Below are 12,726 nucleotides of genomic sequence, written 5' to 3'. Positions count from 1 at the left end.
CTGAGAGCTGTGGTGTAGATGGCAGACGAGGTTCGGATCCTGCTTTGCTATGGCTGTGGCTGTGGCCAGCAGCTATAGTTCCGATTCGACCCCTAGCCTGGGAACCTCCATATGCCATGGGTGTGGCCCTAAAAAGACAAAAAAAAAAAAAAAAAAAAGCAAGGACATCTATGTCCATGTGACTTGGTGCAACTTAGAGATGTAGCCCTTGCCTAAATGGACTAAAGTGTTAAGTCTGTCCATCTGAAAAGGCACAATGCTGGGTGTCACCCAAAGAGACAGGCAATGTGGTAAACCACTTTCTCCAGCAACATCAGCAATCAGCTGATTTCATTTGAAAATTATGTCATTAAGGAAATTATGTCATTAAGGAGCAAACGTTACAGCAAAGAAAGGGTTAGCTAACACTTTAAACTTTCTCAAGGACCTATCATAGCCATGAATGTTTATGGGGATTATCTCTGTTTTCTTCACATAAATTACTCTATTTTACTTCTGAGGAAATGAAAGCTCAGAGAGGTGAGTTACTTGCCCCAGGTCAAACAGCCAGTAACAGGTCAGAATCTACATGTAGGATCTGACCTAAAGCAGCAAATGGTTCTCCCCATTCTGATAGCCATGTGAAAAGCAGAGGTGAAAAGCCTGGGTTCTGGGGCCAGGTCACCTGGGCACGAATCCTGACTCCACCACCTGCCAGCTGTGCGCCTTAGACATGCTATTCATTTATCATCATTCTGTCTGCCTTACCTCCATTCGTAAAATGAGCACAAGAAAAGTAACTACCCAAGAGAGTTATTTTGAGCATAAGTGGATTTATACAAGTAAAGCACTTAAAAATGTACTTAGTAAGCAAGCAATACTATTACTATGTTAGATGCTGACTCTGGAGAGAATCAGAACAAACATATTTTGATGAGAAATGGAAAGGAGTAAGTCAAAGCTATAAACCAGAGGAAGGTAGATCAAGGCAAGAGAAAACAACGCGGAGGTCTCAGTTATGACCTGTGGTGGTTTGTGAGGATGCGAGTGGGGAACAGCTTACCAAGAGAACATGGACCCATGCCAACGCAGAGAACATTAATAAAGACAAACCTGGAAATCAGAGTTGTCCAGAGGATGGGAATACCCTGAAGTTTGTTTTTCATTGCTTTTGCTGTTATTATTCCTTATTCTTTCAACAGAAAAGACATCACATTGTTGAACCATCTCAAAAGCAATTGTGTAAAAAAAAAGTGAAATTTGAATTCCTATGAGAGAGTTAGTCTACCTTCCTCCGCTCAGGCAAAGGCTTCTGGAAACAAAGCACCAACTTTAATTCTTAAATGAGCATCAGTCCCTGTGGTTCAGTTCCTCAAAGCTTCCAGCAGCATGGAACCTAATAGTTCATGCTCCACAGCTGGGTTCTGAGCCTGGGGCTTCCAATGACTTTTTAGAGAGCTTCATGATTGGTTTGCTTCCATGGGATTTGGATCAAGATGAAGAAATGAGCCCAAGGTTATTTGGAAACAGTTCATACTTAAGAGACCTTCAAACACTTCACAAATAAAAGTGGTCTATGAATATTGTATAATAACCCTCTAATAACGTCTCACTTGCTAATGTTTGTCACGGGAGGAAAATTAGCAACGGGTAAACACCCATACTTTAAAAGTTAGGAAATGGGTGATAAAATCCAAGTAGTTTGGAAGAGTAGAAATTCACTTTACTCAGAGGGGAGGGGAAGGGAAGGCAATTGCCTTGAATTTCCCAGCATTGTGATTAAAGTATTCCACCTAGATGATACCTGTTTTGTTTTGTTTTGTTTTCGTATTTTCAGGGCCGCACCTGTGGCATATGGAGGTTCCCAGGCTAGGGATCTAATCCAAGCTGTAGCCGCCAGGCTACGCCACAGCCACAGCAACGCAGGATCCGAGCCCTACACCACAGCTCACAGCGATGCCGGATCCTTAACCCACTGAGTGAGGCCAGGGATGGAACCCGAAACTTCATGGTTCCTAGTCGGATTCGTTTCCACTGCACCATCATGGGAACTCCGATACCTATTTTTGACAGAGTATTCCCAGCCGCCAGCACCCCACCAGCTCCTGTCCCCACTGACTCATTATCGGCCATCCAGGGAGCCTGTGTTGTTCTGTAGTCACAGGGATGGGGTTATGCTGATAGAAGATCATCTATCTCTAATGCATAAAGTAGAAACTAAATGCAGTAATCTCATGGGCACTTAACTAAATGTCTTTTCAATCACCGTCCATTACCATCCTTTTGTGGCACTGGTGCGAACGCTTACCCTTGGTGCTGGAGCACAGCTGCCCTTTGGACCTGCTCCACATTAATGAGTCACATTGGCCATTTTTTCACTGCAGACCTGCTGGCTTAAAAACCAGCATTTATGAAGACACTTGCGATGCAGTAAAGAGCCAGAAGAGAAATGTAGTAAACAACGTTTTGAATTACATTTTGGACACTTAAAAAAGCTCCGGCTCAATTTCATAAGGCATTTGCATTTGTAATGAAAAAAAAAAAAAAATCTCTGAGCTTCCGGTCTCAGGTTAACAGCCTCTTTTATGTTGCGAATTTTTTCTAGGAGCAATTACAAACTGTACACAGATTCATTATTTCTTGAGTACTTTATCAGAACATTTCCCCATACATCTAATTTGTCCTGTCTGAAATGTTACTTGACATAAGGGATTTTCTTAATTGCTTTTGAAGCCCTTCCAAGACAATCAACTGCTTTTTGGAGGATGATAAAAGACAGTAGACAATATTGCCAGTCTGTCTAAGGATCACACACTGAAGATTTCGACTAAGAGATAGCAAAGAAAGGCAACATTTGCCTCTTAAACCATTCAGTATCTCTGTCTTGATTTGGTTTCCATATAAATGGCAGTGTCTAAGAATAACAGGAAGAAAATCCTCCATTTTTATCTGAGCCTTGACAAAGGCTGTCACTTTGGGGGTAGACGCAGTCATGGTTCACAAATGGACAAATGTATAGTCTTTGTTATTCTGAAGAATCCTAACCAAAGACTGAGTAAAGATTAAAGCAAAAATAACCAAATTCTGAGAGGAGAAGAAATGCCTACTGTGTAGCACAGGGAACTATATCCGATCGCTTGGGACAGAACATGATAGAAGATGGTATGAGAAAAAGAACATGTATATGTGTGTATGACTGGGTCAAGCTACTGTATAGCAGAAATTGGCACAACAGTGTAAATCAACCACACTTTAATTTTTAAAAAATTAAAAATTGTTTTTAAATTAAAAAACTTAAAAACTGGCCATGTTTCCGCCACCCACCATCTAACAATTTAAACAAATGATGGAACACTTATTTTAGGAGATCCATTTTACCTTGAGTTTTCAAGCTGCCAATTCTAAATAACTTCATTTTTCAGTTACAGAACTGTATCTAATGTAGGCCAGATTACAGTTGCTCACAGAGGTACACATCCTGACCCCTAGAAACTTACATGAGAAAAACAAACTATAGATGTGATTAAGCCTACTAACTTTGGGAGTTCCCACTGTGGCTCAATGGAAACAAACCCAACTAGTAGCCATGAGGTTGTGGGTTCTATCCCTGGCCTTGCTCAGTGGGTCAAGGATCCAGCATCACCATGAGCTGTGGTGTAGTCTACAGATGCAGCTCGGAACTTGAGTTGCTATGGCTGTGGTGTAGGCCAGCAGCTGTAGCTCCCATTCAACCCCTAGCCTGGGAAATTCCATATGCTGAGGATGCAGCCCTGAAAAAAAAAAAAAGGCTACTGACCTTCTTCTGCAGTTCAATACCAAAAAAACAAACAATCCCATCAAAAAATGGGCAGAAGATCTAAAGAGACAGTTCTCCAGAGAAGACATACTGATGGCCCAAAAACACATGAAAAGATGTTCAACATCACTCATTATTAGAGAAATGCAAATCAAAACCACTCTGAGGTACCACCTTACACCAGCCAGAATGGCCATCATCAAAAAATCTACAAAAAGTAAGTGCTGGAGAGGGTGTGGAGAAAAAGGAACCCTATTACGCTGTTGGGGGGAATGTAAATTGGTGCAACCACTGTGGAAAACAGTATGGAGATGCCTCAGAAAACTAAAAATAGAACTACCATTTGATCCAGCAATCCCACTCCTGGGCATCTAACCAGAGAAAACCATGGTTTGAAAAGACACATGTACTCCAATGTTCATTGCAGCACCCTATACAATAGCCAAGACATGGAAACAACGTAAATGACCATCAACAGAGGAGTGGCTCAAGATGTGGTACATATACACAATGGAATATTACTCAGCCATTTAAAGGAAAGAAATAATGGCATTTGCAACAACATGGATAGACCTGGAAATTATCATGCTAAGAGAGTCAGACTGTGAGACACCAACATCAAATGCTATCACTGACATGTGGAATCTAAAAAAAGGACACAATGAACCTCTTTGCAGAACAGATACTGACTCACAGACTTTGAAAAACTTACGGTTTCCAAATGAGACAGGTTCCGGTGGGAGAATGCACTGGGGTTTGGGATGGAAATGCTATAAATTTGGTTGTGATGATCGCTGTACAACTATAAATGTAATAAAATACATTGAGTAATAAAAGAAAAAAAGGAAAAAAAAAAAAAGGCTACTGACCTTGACACAGGAGACTATTCTACATCACTGGGAGATGCACAGTCTAATTAAATGTGTCCTTAAAACTGGAGAGCCTTTCCCAACAGTGATCAAAGACAGAAGGGTTGAAGAGATTCCATGTGAGGACTCAACCTGATGCTGCTGGCTTTGAGGATGGAGGGGTGGGGGCACAAGCCAAGGAATGTAATGGCCTTGAGAAGCTGGGAACAGCTTTCCGTTTATAACTAACAACAAAATGAGGACCCTCATTCCCACAGATGCAAGAAACTGAATTCTACCAACAACCCAAACAAGTAGGAAACTTCTTCTCTAGAAACTCTGGAAAGGAATACAGGGTGGAAACTCTTTGATTTTAGCCCAGAGACTTGTGTCAGATTTCTGACCTACAGAACTATGAGATAATACATTTGAGTTGTTTGAGGCAGTACGTTAGTGCTAATTTGTTAAAGGTACCCAGAAAACCAATATGCTGTCTCAAGTGTAACATCTTACTTTGGTACAGAGATCATCTTCATAACACCCAAATATAAGATATTTGATATTACTTGTATTATAATTTAGCATATAGTCAGTACTACCCTATGTAATGGAAATTCAAATACTGCTTGCTAAAATTAATACTGACTGGGACATTGGGTAAAATATTAAAATTACTAGCTTTGTTTTAGATCAACAATGTCAATATGCCATGCTGATCCTTAATCATCTCCGAAGAACTGCTCTTGAGAGAACTGATTGTTCTTGATTTTAAAGCTTAGCCTCAGCAGTCTGTAATAAGAAGTCCACAGGAGCTCAAGGAATATTTAGACCATTTCTACTAAAAAATACTCCAAAATGATAGGAATCATTACATTATACTCAGGCAGTCAAGTCTCAACATTTTTTCTTATGGACCCTTTTTCAGGAAGCCACTGAAGGATGTGCAACCACAAGTAGAAAGTACAATAAAGTGACAGAAATGATATACAGGAAACTGAAGACTCAATACAGAAAAGAGAGGGGAAATTCTAGGACGATAATGAAGAGAGATGAGAAAATACAAGGCAGCAAGTCCAGATTGGAGCAGTATGACTAAACAAAGTTGAGAACTGTCTCCAAGACAGCTTCCGCAATCCTACCACCTTTTATTTTTTAAACCCTGCTGAACTGGTTCTTCTATAACTGCTCTGCCCTTCATGCTGAGGCCTGGAATGGTGGGATTCTTTTTCTTTTTTTTTTAGGGCTGCACTCACAGCATATGGAAGTTTCCAGGCCAGAGCTTGAATTGGAGCTACAGCTGCTGACCTACACCACAGCTCACAGCAACGCCAGACCCCTGACCCACTGAGCAAGGCCGGGTATCAAACCCCCAGCATCCTCACTGATACTAGGCAGATTTGTTTCTGCTTCACCACCACAGGAACTTCAGGGATCCTCATCTTACTTCCTAAGAATACACCAGAGAGGCAGAGGTAGGCCACAATGAACTGAGAAGCAGAAAATACAGAGCAACCCAAGCCCTGTTACCACATTCTTACTGGCCTTCCAGACCAAGAAGACAGTAGTTGGCCCAATTTTCCCAAGACTCATTCATGCCCTTGCCCACTCAATCTCCAGAAGCTTTGTGAACCTTCAGCAAAGCTGAAGCCAGAGACACTCAATTAATCATCTCCTTGGAGCTGTCCCTTGGCATTGGCCATATTACCCTTTTCTCCCCTGTGTGCTTATTGCTCATTTTTCAAAACTAAGTAATACATAGTTAGAGATGCATATATAAATTGTAAATAACTATAATAATCAAGACAGGCCCACCATGAAGATTTTGAACTGTCAGTATTCACAATCACACAAGCCAATTGCTTATAAAAATCTCTTTATATATACACACACATATATATACACACACACACACACATCATTTTGGTTCTTCTTCCCTAGAGAACCCTAATTAATACAGGTACAACAGGGAAAGGCATACAGAGGGCTTCTAAGATAACTGCAACATTCAATTTATTAACCTGGGTGGTAGTAAGTGGTTGAGTTATGGATCGCTATTCTTTAAACTATACATACATTTTGTGCACTCTTTTATACAGAGGTTTTTTTCACCATTAAAAATACTTAAAAAAAAATGGAGATTGGGGGGTTCCCGTTGCAGCTCAGCGGAAACAAACCCAACTAGTATCCACAATGATGGAGGTTTGATCCCTGGCCTCGCTCAGTGGGTTGGGGATCTGGCATTGCTGTGAGCTATGGTGTAGGTCACAGACATAGCTCAGACCCCATGTAGCTGTGACTGTGGCGTAGGCCAGCGGCTACAGCTCTGATTCTCCCCCTAGTCTGGGAACATTTATATGCTGTGGGTATGGCCCAAAAAAGAAAAAAAAAAAAAATGGAAAACTGAGATAGAACCAATCTACTCACCAAAGTTCACAGCTAGATTTCTTAACCCTTCAAGATTTTAAATAACTATCCTGGGTCTGATAAACCTGTCTGTAGCTGGAGATGCTTAAATTGGCTTGGCAGCCTTAAGTAATGAGTCATTAAGAGCTTAGGAATGTTAAGAGGTTGACATTATGAAAGATGACTATCCCTCATGCTGCTAAGAGACACATCATCAAGAAAGACAGATAATGGTACCAGGTACCATCACATATGGTGTCAGCTCAATCAGCACATATTTTTTTCCATCATCCATTCTCGTCCTCTAGTTTCAGTATGAACTTTAACTGCAAAAAAAATCCGTTGCAAAGGCAAGAACACATGTCACTCTTTCAACTATTCAACAACTCAGTAAGTACTAAGCACACAAAGTTTGGAGGTGAAACAGTGTGAGAATAAGAAATTATTCCCCACCCAGAATTGCCAAAGCAATCCTGAGGAACAAAAACCAAGCAGGAGGCATAACTCTCCCAGACTTCAGGCAATATTAAAAAGCCACAGGAATCAAGACAGTGTGGTACTAGTACCAAAACAGACATAGAGACCAATGGAACAGAATAGAGGACACAGAAATAAACCCAGACACCTATGGTCAATTAATCTTTGACAAAGGAAGCAAGAACATAAAATGGGAAAAAGACAGTCTATTCAGCAAAAATTGCTGGGAAAACTGGACAGCTGCATGCAAATCAATGAAACTAGAATACACCCTCACACCATGCACAAAAATAAATTCAAAATGGCTGAAAGACTTAAATGTAAGACAAGACACCATCAAACTCCTAGAAGAGAACAGAGGCAAAATATTCTCTGACATCAACCTTACAAATGTTTTCTCAGGTCAGTCTCCCAAAGCAACAGAAATAAAAACAAAAGGAAACCAATGGGACCTAATCAAATTGACAAGATTTTGCACAGCAAAGGAAACCAAAAAGAAAACAAAAAGACAACTTACAGAGTGGGAGAAAATCATTTCAAATGATGCAACTGATTAATTTCTAGAATATATAAGCAACTTATACAACTCAACAGCAAAAAAGCCAACAACCCAATGGAAAAATGGGCAAAAGACCTGAATACACATTTTTCCAGGGAAGAGGTACAGATGGCCAACAAGCACATGAAAAAATGCTCAACATCCCTGATTATTGGAGAAAGGCAAATCAAAACTACAATGAGATACCACTTCACACCAGTCAGGATGGCCATCCTTAATAAGTCCACAAATAACAAATGCTGGAGGGGGTGTGGAGAAATGGGACCCCTCCTGCACTGTTGGTGGGAATGTAAGCTGGTACAACCACTATGGAGATCAGTATGGAGGTACCTTAGAAATCTATACATAGAACTACCATATGACCCAGCAATCCCACTCTTGGGCAAGTATCCGGAAAAAACTTTCTTTGAAAAAGACATATGCACCCACGTGTTCACTGTAGCTGTATTCACAATGACCAAGACATGGAAACAACCCAAATGTCCATCCGACAGATGATTGGATTAGGAAGATGTGGTATATATACATAATGGAATACTACTCTGCCATAAAAAAGAACAAAATAATGCCATTTGCAGCAACATGGATGGAACTAGAGACTCTCATACTGAGTGAAGTAAGTCAGAAAGACAAATAGCATATGATATCACTTATATCTGGAATTTAATATATGGCACAAATGAACCTTTCCACAGAAAAGAAAATCATGGACTTAGAGAATAGACTTGTGGTTGACAAGGGGGAGGAAGAGGGGGTGGGATGGATTGGTAACTTGGGGTTAATAGATGCAGACCATTGCCTATGGGATGGATAAGCAATGAGATCCTGCTGTATAGCACTGGGAACTATGTCTAGTCACCTATGATGGAGCATAATAATGTGAGAAAAAAGAATCTATACATGTATGTGTAACTGGGTCACCATGCTGTACAGTAGAAAATTGACACAACACTGTAAACCACCTACAATGAAAAAAAAATCATTATATTAAAAAAAAAAAGAAATTATTCCTCACCCTTCAACATGGCCAAGTGTTTGACTTCTGGATAACTTTTAGTATCTGATATTAAACCATTTTGAAGGCTCCAAGTTTACATTTCAAAGATAACATTTTTTTTGAGTTTTATAACAAACTAGGGGGAAACTGCAACAGTTCAATAATACGTAGTATGTTTTTCAGAAATGAGAATAAAGAGGGGAACCACGAAAAGCAAAACAATCTAATATGAGCTGAGCAATTTCATAGCCATCTTTTTTTTTTTTCTTTTTAGGGCCACACCTGAAGCACATGGAAGTTCCCAGACTAGGGGGTGAAAGAGCTGCTGGTCTACACCACAGCCACAGTAACATCAGATCTGAGTCGCATTTGTGACCTATGCCACAGCTTGCAGCAACGCTGGATCCTTAACCCACTATGCGAGGCTAGGGTACAAATCTGCATCCTCTTGGATATTAGTCAGGTTCTTAATTCACTGAGCCACAACAGACCCTCCATGACCATCTTTTGCTATAAATCATTTGTCAATACATGAATTTTAATTCATCCAACTTTCAGATATACTAGTACTTGCATATAAATTCAGCTTGCTTTTCCATGGCAAAATACAGAAAAGAACTTTCATAAGTTGTTAGGCTAAAAAGGTTACAGAAGAAATTTACCTTCCTCAAAATCTTTTAAAATTTGCTTCCTAATATTAAAAGTGTTCATCTTGTAGGAGATTATTGCTATTGGTAAGGTTTTCAAAGAGAAAGGTTTAATTTAGACCCCAAGAGTAATTTATTCCAAAGGTTTTGCTATACCGGTAGGTTGGATGTTTCCCTCCTGGCCTTCTGAAAGTAGCTAAGGTGATTATTACTTCAGATTACAACCCATGTGACATTAAGCAAATATCTAGATAAGACAGTATTAGCTGAAGCAGGTTAACATAAAAACAATCTGATTAAGAAACATTTAACAAGCATTATTTTCCTCACACATTGCAGGTCTGTATCTCAAGCAGTTTTCCTCTCTTGGTAATGCATTTTTTAAGAATTCATTCCTATTTTATAACCATGAGGTTGCAGGTTCGATCCCTGGCCTCACTCAGTGGGTTAAGGATCTGGCGTTGCCATGAGCTATGGTGTAGGTCGAAAACAAGGCTCGGATCTGGCATTGCTATGGCTGTGGCACAGGCTGGCAGCTACAGCTCTGATTAGACCCCTAGCTTGGGAACCTCCATATGCCACAGGCGCAGCCCTAAAAAAAAATCAAAATAAATAAAAATTTTAAATTGTTAATTCTCCCTTAAAATGAAAAATAAAAAATAAAAGATTCCACACAACCCAAAGCACATCAGGAAAAAACTGAATTTTTTTTTTTTTTGGTCTTTTTGCCATTTTTGGGGCTGCTCCTGTGGCATATGGAGGTTCCCAGGCTAGGGGTTGAATCGGAGCTGTAGCCGCCATCCTACAGCAGAGCCACAGCAATGCAGGATCCGAGCTGCATCTGCAACCTACACCACAGCTCACAGCAATGCCAGATCCTTAACCCACTGAGCAAGGCCAGGGATCGAACCCGCAACCTCATGCTTCCTAGTCAGATTCGTTAACTACTGAGCCATCACAGCAACTCCAGGAAAAAACTGATTAAGTGCACTGCCTTGTGTGCTGTCAGGGGCTGTCCTTGACCAGGTGCAGTGGCCCACAGGGTCTGTGGCATCAGGGCCACAACCCAGGAGTTAGGGATGCTTAACTGGCCTGTCTGGTGGAGGGAGGGGAGCCCTTGGTGTGATCAGAAGAATGATTCTTACAGATGACTCAAGCAAATGAGTAAATATGTTGGGAATAATGGGAGCTAGGTCTCCTATTGTCAGAGAAAGGAACTACAAATAGGAGAACAGGGAAGCTAAAAGAGACCCCATGGAGCAATACCAGAATTGTTCTATTTACTTATTTATTGACCAGGCCCACAGCATATGAAAGGTCCCAGGCCAGAGATCAAACTGACACCACAGCAGCAACCTGAGCTGCTGCAGTGACAACACTAGACCCTTAACCCGTTGTACCACAAGAGAATTCTGAAGTGTTCTTACTTTTAAAAAACAAACATTTAAGCTTACATTTAAGAAGATGACTAGGCACTGTGACTCCAACTTACTATTAAATAGTTGAGGAAAAAAATACATGTAATGTGTATATATGTAAAAATAGAGAAATCGATAGAATAGCTAACTGTTGACAACTGGGGAATCTGGAAGGGGGGATACAAGCATTCTGTATGGCATTATGGCAACTTTTCTGAGAAACTGAAATTTCAAAATGAATAGGAAAATAACATTCTTTATATAAATTCCAAGGCATATTAAATGAAAAAAGAAACGAAAAAGTACAGAAAAATGTGTATTGTGCTCCTCTGTAAACAGAGGGGGTAGTGAGAGGTGAACACATACAGATACGTACGCTGTTAAGAGTACACTCATACAGGCAGTGCCTCTAGAAACAGGCTGGAATCTGATATATGCTGGTTTCTCTGGCAGATGAAAAACCAAGTGGCTGGAGATGGCTAAGAGGGTTCTTTTTCACTCTGAAAACTTGAGTTTTGTACTATGTGAAAGGAAATAACCTAAAAACAGAATGTGTCAGTGGTTGCCAAATACAAGTGCCAGGCTGGCTGCCTTAGAAGGACCTGGGGAACATTTCAAACTACATTAACAGGCATCAACTCCAGAACTTCTATTTTAATGGGTCCAGGATAGGACTCAGGTATCAGTAGGATTTCCCTAGTGAATAATAAAACACGGCATGGTCTGGGAACCACTGCTCTAACCAAATCACCCAAAAAGACCCTCTGCAAACCCAAAATTCTAAGTAAATTAGGAAATTAGAAACAAATACTTTCTGTCCAATGAGAGAATAAGATCATAATCTAGTGAAAGAATATTTCACAAGTGAAACTGAAAAATGTGAAACCAGGATTTGCACTGAACTCTGAATAAAAGCAAAATCTCAAAGTTCCCGTTGTGGCTCAGTGGTTAACAAACCTGACTAGTATCCATGAGGACATGGGTTCGATCCCTGGCTGTGCTGAGTGAGTTAAGAATCTGACACTGCTGTGAGCTGTGGTGTAGGTTGCAGAGGTGGCTTGGATCCCACACTGCTGAGGCTGTGGCACAGGTCGGCAGCTACAGCTCTGATTTGACCCTTAGCCTGGTAACCTCCATATGCCACAGGAGTGGCCCTAAAAAGCCAACTCTCTTTCTGATTCCTTATCAAGGACCAAAATATTGAGGCTAAGGTAACCTAAATACTACTTGGTGCAGAAAACACACTCAAATGCTCTGCATTCTTCATTTTTTTTTCCCCTATAGTCAAACTTGCAGCATATACAAGTTCTCGGGCTAGGGTCAAACTGGAGCTACAGCTGAAAGCCTACACCACAGCCATAGCAATGCCTGATCTGAGCCACACCTGTGACCTTTGCTGTGGTTTGCGGCAATGCTGGATCCTTAACCCACTGAGTGAAGCCAGAGATGGAACTTGCATCCTCACAGAAACACTGGGTCCTTAACCAGCTAAGCCACAATGGGAACTCCACTCTGCAGTCTTCAAAAGAAACATTCTATCTAAAAATATTGTAAGAACACAGTGATTTACTTTTCATTAAAACAAAAAATCAGAAGGCACAA

The sequence above is a fragment of the Phacochoerus africanus genome, chromosome 1 (assembly GCF_016906955.1).
Source record: "Phacochoerus africanus isolate WHEZ1 chromosome 1, ROS_Pafr_v1, whole genome shotgun sequence".
Lineage (NCBI taxonomy): Eukaryota > Metazoa > Chordata > Mammalia > Artiodactyla > Suidae > Phacochoerus > Phacochoerus africanus.
This window is presented reverse-complemented; position numbering follows the sequence as displayed.